A 9,482-nucleotide genomic window follows, 5' to 3' on the forward strand; every position below is an offset into this window, starting at 1 on the left:
TATGTTAACTGACTATAGACCCATTCAGCCAGTATGTTAACTGACTATAGACCCATTCAGCCAGTATGTTAACTGACTATAGACCCATTCAGCCAGTATGTTAACTGACTATAGACCCATTCAGCCAGTATGTTAACTGACTATAGACCCATTCGCCAGTATGTTAACTGACTATAGACCCATTCAGCCAGTATGTTAACTGACTATAGACCCATTCAGCCAACTGACTATAGACCCATTCAGCCAGTATGTTAACTGACTATAGACCCATTCAGCCAGTATGTTAACTGACTATAGACCCATTCAGCCAGTATGTTAACTGACTATAGACCCATTCAGCCAGTATGTTAACTGACTATAGACCCATTCAGCCAGTATGTTAACTGACTATAGACCCATTCAGCCAGTATGTTAACTGACTATAGACCCATTCAGCCAGTATGTTAACTGACTATAGACCCATTCAGCCAGTATGTTAACTGACTATAGACCCATTCAGCCAACTGACTATAGACCCATTCAGCCAGTATGTTAACTGACTATAGACCCATTCAGCCAGTATGTTAACTGACTATAGACCCATTCAGCCAGTATGTTAACTGACTATAGACCCATTCAGCCAGTATGTTAACTGACTATAGACCCATTCAGCCAGTATGTTAACTGACTATAGACCCATTCAGCCAGTATGTTAACTGACTATAGACCCATTCAGCCAGTATGTTAACTGACTATAGACCCATTCAGCCAACTGACTATAGACCCATTCAGCCAGTATGTTAACTGACTATAGACCCATTCAGCCAGTATGTTAACTGACTATAGACCCATTCAGCCAGTATGTTAACTGACTATAGACCCATTCAGCCAGTATGTTAACTGACTATAGACCCATTCAGCCAGTATGTTAACTGACTATAGACCCATTCAGCCAGTATGTTAACTGACTATAGACCCATTCAGCCAGTATGTTAACTGACTATAGACCCATTCAGCCAGTATGTTAACTGACTATAGACCCATTCAGCCAGTATGTTAACTGACTATAGACCCATTCAGCCAGTATGTTAACTGACTATAGACCCATTCAGCCAGTATGTTAACTGACTATAGACCCATTCAGCCAGTATGTTAACTGACTATAGACCCATTCAGCCAGTATGTTAACTGACTATAGACCCATTCAGCCAGTATGTTAACTGACTATAGACCCATTCAGCCAGTATGTTAACTGACTATAGACCCATTCAGCCAGTATGTTAACTGACTATAGACCCATTCAGCCAGTATGTTAACTGACTATAGACCCATTCAGCCAGTATGTTAACTGACTATAGACCCATTCAGCCAGTATGTTAACTGACTATAGACCCATTCAGCCAGTATGTTAACTGACTATAGACCCATTCAGCCAGTATGTTAACTGACTATAGACCCATTCAGCCAGTATGTTAACTGACTATAGACCCATTCAGCCAACTGACTATAGACCCATTCAGCCAGTATGTTAACTGACTATAGACCCATTCAGCCAGTATGTTAACTGACTATAGACCCATTCAGCCAGTATGTTAACTGACTATAGACCCATTCAGCCAGTATGTTAACTGACTATAGACCCATTCAGCCAGTATGTTAACTGACTATAGACCCATTCAGCCAGTATGTTAACTGACTATAGACCCATTCAGCCAGTATGTTAACTGACTATAGACCCATTCAGCCAGTATGTTAACTGACTATAGACCCATTCAGCCAACTGACTATAGACCCATTCAGCCAGTATGTTAACTGACTATAGACCCATTCAGCCAGTATGTTAACTGACTATAGACCCATTCAGCCAGTATGTTAACTGACTATAGACCCATTCAGCCAGTATGTTAACTGACTATAGACCCATTCAGCCAGTATGTTAACTGACTATAGACCCATTCAGCCAGTATGTTAACTGACTATAGACCCATTCAGCCAGTATGTTAACTGACTATAGACCCATTCAGCCAACTGACTATAGACCCATTCAGCCAGTATGTTAACTGACTATAGACCCATTCAGCCAGTATGTTAACTGACTATAGACCCATTCAGCCAGTATGTTAACTGACTATAGACCCATTCAGCCAGTATGTTAACTGACTATAGACCCATTCAGCCAGTATGTTAACTGACTATAGACCCATTCAGCCAGTATGTTAACTGACTATAGACCCATTCAGCCAGTATGTTAACTGACTATAGACCCATTCAGCCAGTATGTTAACTGACTATAGACCCATTCAGCCAGTATGTTAACTGACTATAGACCCATTCAGCCAACTGACTATAGACCCATTCAGCCAGTATGTTAACTGACTATAGACCCATTCAGCCAGTATGTTAACTGACTATAGACCCATTCAGCCAGTATGTTAACTGACTATAGACCCATTCAGCCAGTATGTTAACTGACTATAGACCCATTCAGCCAGTATGTTAACTGACTATAGACCCATTCAGCCAGTATGTTAACTGACTATAGACCCATTCAGCCAGTATGTTAACTGACTATAGACCCATTCAGCCAGTATGTTAACTGACTATAGACCCATTCAGCCACTGACTATAGACCCATTCAGCCAGTATGTTAACTGACTATAGACCCATTCAGCCAGTATGTTAACTGACTATAGACCCATTCAGCCAGTATGTTAACTGACTATAGACCCATTCAGCCAGTATGTTAACTGACTATAGACCCATTCAGCCAGTATGTTAACTGACTATAGACCCATTCAGCCAGTATGTTAACTGACTATAGACCCATTCAGCCAGTATGTTAACTGACTATAGACCCATTCAGCCAGTATGTTAACTGACTATAGACCCATTCAGCCAGTATGTTAACTGACTATAGACCCATTCAGCCAGTATGTTAACTGACTATAGACCCATTCAGCCAGTATGTTAACTGACTATAGACCCATTCGCCAGTATGTTAACTGACTATAGACCCATTCGCCAGTATGTTAACTGACTATAGACCCATTCAGCCAGTATGTTAACTGACTATAGACCCATTCAGCCAGTATGTTAACTGACTATAGACCCATTCAGCCAGTATGTTAACTGACTATAGACCCATTCAGCCAGTATGTTAACTGACTATAGACCCATTCAGCCAGTATGTTAACTGACTATAGACCCATTCAGCCAGTATGTTAACTGACTATAGACCCATTCAGCCAACTGACTATAGACCCATTCAGCCAGTATGTTAACTGACTATAGACCCATTCAGCCAGTATGTTAACTGACTATAGACCCATTCAGCCAGTATGTTAACTGACTATAGACCCATTCAGCCAGTATGTTAACTGACTATAGACCCATTCAGCCAGTATGTTAACTGACTATAGACCCATTCAGCCAGTATGTTAACTGACTATAGACCCATTCAGCCAGTATGTTAACTGACTATAGACCCATTCAGCCAGTATGTTAACTGACTATAGACCCATTCAGCCAGTATGTTAACTGACTATAGACCCATTCAGCCAGTATGTTAACTGACTATAGACCCATTCAGCCAGTATGTTAACTGACTATAGACCCATTCAGCCAACTGACTATAGACCCATTCAGCCAGTATGTTAACTGACTATAGACCCATTCAGCCAGTATGTTAACTGACTATAGACCCATTCAGCCAACTGACTATAGACCCATTCAGCCAGTATGTTAACTGACTATAGACCCATTCAGCCAGTATGTTAACTGACTATAGACCCATTCAGCCAGTATGTTAACTGACTATAGACCCATTCAGCCAGTATGTTAACTGACTATAGACCCATTCAGCCAACTGACTATAGACCCATTCAGCCAGTATGTTAACTGACTATAGACCCATTCAGCCAGTATGTTAACTGACTATAGACCCATTCAGCCAGTATGTTAACTGACTATAGACCCATTCAGCCAGTATGTTAACTGACTATAGACCCATTCAGCCAGTATGTTAACTGACTATAGACCCATTCAGCCAGTATGTTAACTGACTATAGACCCATTCAGCCAGTATGTTAACTGACTATAGACCCATTCAGCCAGTATGTTAACTGACTATAGACCCATTCAGCCAGTATGTTAACTACTAGACCCATTCAGCCAGTATGTTAACTGACTATAGACCCATTCAGCCAGTATGTTAACTGACTATAGACCCATTCAGCCAGTATGTTAACTAACTATAGACCCATTCAGCCAGTATGTGTCTATAGTTAGTTAACATTCAGCCAGTATGTTAACTGACTATAGACCCATTCAGCCAGTATGTTAACTGACTATAGACCCATTCAGCCAGTATGTTAACTGACTATAGACCCATTCAGCCAGTATGTTAACTGACTATAGACCCATTCAGCCAGTATGTTAACTGACTATAGACCCATTCAGCCAGTATGTTAACTGACTATAGACCCATTCAGCCAGTATGTTAACTGACTATAGACCCATTCAGCCAGTATGTTAACTGACTATAGACCCATTCAGCCAGTATGTTAACTGACTATAGACCCATTCAGCCAGTATGTTAACTGACTATAGACCCATTCAGCCAGTATGTTAACTGACTATAGACCCATTCAGCCAGTATGTTAACTGACTATAGACCCATTCAGCCAGTATGTTAACTGACTATAGACCCATTCAGCCAACTGACTATAGACCCATTCAGCCAGTATGTTAACTGACTATAGACCCATTCAGCCAGTATGTTAACTGACTATAGACCCATTCAGCCAGTATGTTAACTGACTATAGACCCATTCAGCCAGTATGTTAACTGACTATAGACCCATTCAGCCAGTATGTTAACTGACTATAGACCCATTCAGCCAGTATGTTAACTGACTATAGACCCATTCAGCCAGTATGTTAACTGACTATAGACCCATTCAGCCAGTATGTTAACTGACTATAGACCCATTCAGCCAGTATGTTAACTGACTATAGACCCATTCAGCCAGTATGTTAACTGACTATAGACCCATTCAGCCAACTGACTATAGACCCATTCAGCCAGTATGTTAACTGACTATAGACCCATTCAGCCAGTATGTTAACTGACTATAGACCCATTCAGCCAGTATGTTAACTGACTATAGACCCATTCAGCCAGTATGTTAACTGACTATAGACCCATTCAGCCAGTATGTTAACTGACTATAGACCCATTCAGCCAGTATGTTAACTGACTATAGACCCATTCAGCCAGTATGTTAACTGACTATAGACCCATTCAGCCAGTATGTTAACTGACTATAGACCCATTCAGCCAGTATGTTAACTGACTATAGACCCATTCAGCCAGTATGTTAACTGACTATAGACCCATTCAGCCAGTATGTTAACTGACTATAGACCCATTCAGCCAGTATGTTAACTACAGACCCATTCAGCCAGTATGTTAACTGACTATAGACCCATTCAGCCAGTATGTTAACTGACTATAGACCCATTCAGCCAGTATGTTAACTGACTATAGACCCATTCAGCCAGTATGTTAACTGACTATAGACCCATTCAGCCAGTATGTTAACTGACTATAGACCCATTCAGCCAGTATGTTAACTGACTATAGACCCATTCAGCCAGTATGTTAACTGACTATAGACCCATTCAGCCAGTATGTTAACTGACTATAGACCCATTCAGCCAACTGACTATAGACCCATTCAGCCAGTATGTTAACTGACTATAGACCCATTCAGCCAGTATGTTAACTGACTATAGACCCATTCAGCCAGTATGTTAACTGACTATAGACCCATTCAGCCAGTATGTTAACTGACTATAGACCCATTCAGCCAGTATGTTAACTGACTATAGACCCATTCAGCCAGTATGTTAACTGACTATAGACCCATTCAGCCAGTATGTTAACTGACTATAGACCCATTCAGCCAGTATGTTAACTGACTATAGACCCATTCAGCCAGTATGTTAACTGACTATAGACCCATTCAGCCAACTGACTATAGACCCATTCAGCCAGTATGTTAACTGACTATAGACCCATTCAGCCAGTATGTTAACTGACTATAGACCCATTCAGCCAGTATGTTAACTGACTATAGACCCATTCAGCCAGTATGTTAACTGACTATAGACCCATTCAGCCAGTATGTTAACTGACTATAGACCCATTCAGCCAGTATGTTAACTGACTATAGACCCATTCAGCCAGTATGTTAACTGACTATAGACCCATTCAGCCAGTATGTTAACTGACTATAGACCCATTCAGCCAGTATGTTAACTGACTATAGACCCATTCAGCCAGTATGTTAACTGACTATAGACCCATTCAGCCAGTATGTTAACTGACTATAGACCCATTCAGCCAGTATGTTAACTGACTATAGACCCATTCAGCCAGTATGTTAACTGACTAGACCCATTCAGCCAGTATGTTAACTGACTATAGACCCATTCAGCCAGTATGTTAACTGACTATAGACCCATTCAGCCAGTATGTTAACTGACTATAGACCCATTCAGCAGTATGTTAAGAGACAGGACTATAGACCCATTCAGCCAGTATGTTAACTGACTATAGACCCATTCAGCCAGTATGTTAACTGACTATAGACCCATTCAGCCAGTATGTTAACTGACTATAGACCCATTCAGCCAGTATGTTAACTGACTATAGACCCATTCAGCCAGTATGTTAACTGACTATAGACCCATTCAGCCAGTATGTTAACTAACTATAGACCCATTCAGCCAGTATGTTAACTGACTATAGACCCATTCAGCCAGTATGTTAACTGACTATAGACCCATTCAGCCAGTATGTTAACTGACTATAGACCCATTCGGCCAGTATGTGTAACTGACTATAGACCCATTCAGCCAGTATGTTAACGACTATAGACCATTCAGCCAGTATGTTAACTGACTATAGACCCATTCAGCCAGTATGTTAACTGACTATAGACCCATTCGGGCCAGTATGCTTAACTGACTATAGGACCCATTCAGCCAGTATGTTAACTGACTATAGACCCATTCAGCCAGTATGTTAACTGACTTATAGACCCATTCAGCCAACTGACTATAGACCCATTCAGCCAGTATGTTAAACTGACTATAGACCCATTCAGCCAGTATGTTAACTGACTATATGACCCAATTTCAGCCAGATGTTAACTGACTATTAGAACCGCATTGCAGCCAACTTGACTATAGACCCATTCAGCCAGTATGTTAACTGACTATAGACCCATTCAGCCAGTATGTTAACTGAACTATAGACCCATTTCAGGCCAGTATTGTTAACTGACTATAGGACCCATTCAGCCAGGTATGGTAACTGACCTATAGACCCATTCGGCCAGTATGTTAACTGACTATAGACCCATTCGGCCAGTATAGTTAACTGACTATGGACCCATTTCAGCCAGATGTAACTGACTATAGACCATTCGGCCAGTATGTTAACTGACTATAGACCCATTCAGCCAGTATGTTAACTGACTATAGACCCATTCAGCCAGTATGTTAACTAACTATAGACCCATTCAGCCAGTATGTTAACTGACTATAGACCCATTCAGCCAGTATGTTAACTGACTATAGACCCATTCAGCCAGTATGTTAACTGACTATAGACCCATTCAGCCAGTATGTTAACTGACTATAGACCCATTCAGCCAGTATGTTAACTGACTATAGACCCATTCAGCCAGTATGTTAACTACAGACCCATTCAGCCAGTATGTTAACTGACTATAGACCCATTCAGCCAGTATGTTAACTGACTATAGACCCATTCAGCCAGTATGTTAACTGACTATAGACCCATTCAGCCAGTATGTTAACTGACTATAGACCCATTCAGCCAGTATGTTAACTGACTATAGACCCATTCAGCCAGTATGTTAACTGACTATAGACCCATTCAGCCAGTATGTTAACTGACTATAGACCCATTCAGCCAGTATGTTAACTGACTATAGACCCATTCAGCCAACTGACTATAGACCCATTCAGCCAGTATGTTAACTGACTATAGACCCATTCAGCCAGTATGTTAACTGATATAGACCCATTCAGCCAGTATGTTAACTGACTATAGACCCATTCAGCCAGTATGTTAACTGACTATAGACCCATTCAGCCAGTATGTTAACTGACTATAGACCCATTCAGCCAGTATGTTAACTGACTATAGACCCATTCAGCCAGTATGTTAACTGACTATAGACCCATTCAGCCAGTATGTTAACTGACTATAGACCCATTCAGCCAGTATGTTAACTGACTATAGACCCATTCAGCCAACTGACTATAGACCCATTCAGCCAGTATGTTAACTGACTATAGACCCATTCAGCCAGTATGTTAACTGACTATAGACCCATTCAGCCAGTATGTTAACTGACTATAGACCCATTCAGCCAGTATGTTAACTGACTATAGACCCATTCAGCCAGTATGTTAACTGACTATAGACCCATTCAGCCAGTATGTTAACTGACTATAGACCCATTCAGCCAGTATGTTAACTGACTATAGACCCATTCAGCCAGTATGTTAACTGACTATAGACCCATTCAGCCAGTATGTTAACTGACTATAGACCCATTCAGCCAGTATGTTAACTGACTATAGACCCATTCAGCCAGTATGTTAACTGACTATAGACCCATTCGGCCAGTATGTTAACTGACTATAGACCCATTCGGCCAGTATGTTAACTGCTATTAGACCCATTCAGCCAGGATGTTAAACTGGACTATAGACCCATTCAGCCAGGTATGGTTAACTGGACGTATAGGACCCCATTCAGCCAGTAGTGTAACTTCAGACCCATTCGGCCAGGTATGTTAAACTACTATGAGGACCCATCGGCCAGTTGTTAACTGACTATAGACCCAATATCAGCCAGTATGTTAACTAACTATAGACCCATTCAGCCAGTATGTTAACTAACTATAGACCATTCAGCCAGTATGTTAACTGACTATAGACCCATTCAGCCAGGTATGTTAACTGACTATAGACCCATTCAGGCCAGTATGTTAACTGACTATAGACCCATTCAGCCAACTGACTATAGCCCATTCAGCCAGTATGTTAACTGACTATAGACCCATTCAGCCAGTATGTTAACTGAATATAGACCCATTCAGCCAGTATGTTAACTGACTATAGACCCATTCAGCCAGTATGTTAACTGACTATAGACCCATTCAGCCAGTATGTTAACTGACTATAGACCCATTCAGGCCAGTATGTTAACTGACTATAGACCCATTCAGCCAGTATGTAACTGACTATAGACCCATTCGGCCAGTATGTTAACTGACTATAGACCCATTCAGCCAGTATGTTAACTGACTATAGGACCCATTCAGCCAACTGACTATAGACCCATTCAGCCAGTATGTTAACTGACTATAGACCCATTCAGCCAGTATGTTAACTGACTA

This window comes from Oncorhynchus kisutch, unplaced genomic scaffold (genome assembly GCF_002021735.2).
Source record: "Oncorhynchus kisutch isolate 150728-3 unplaced genomic scaffold, Okis_V2 scaffold801, whole genome shotgun sequence".
Lineage (NCBI taxonomy): Eukaryota > Metazoa > Chordata > Actinopteri > Salmoniformes > Salmonidae > Oncorhynchus > Oncorhynchus kisutch.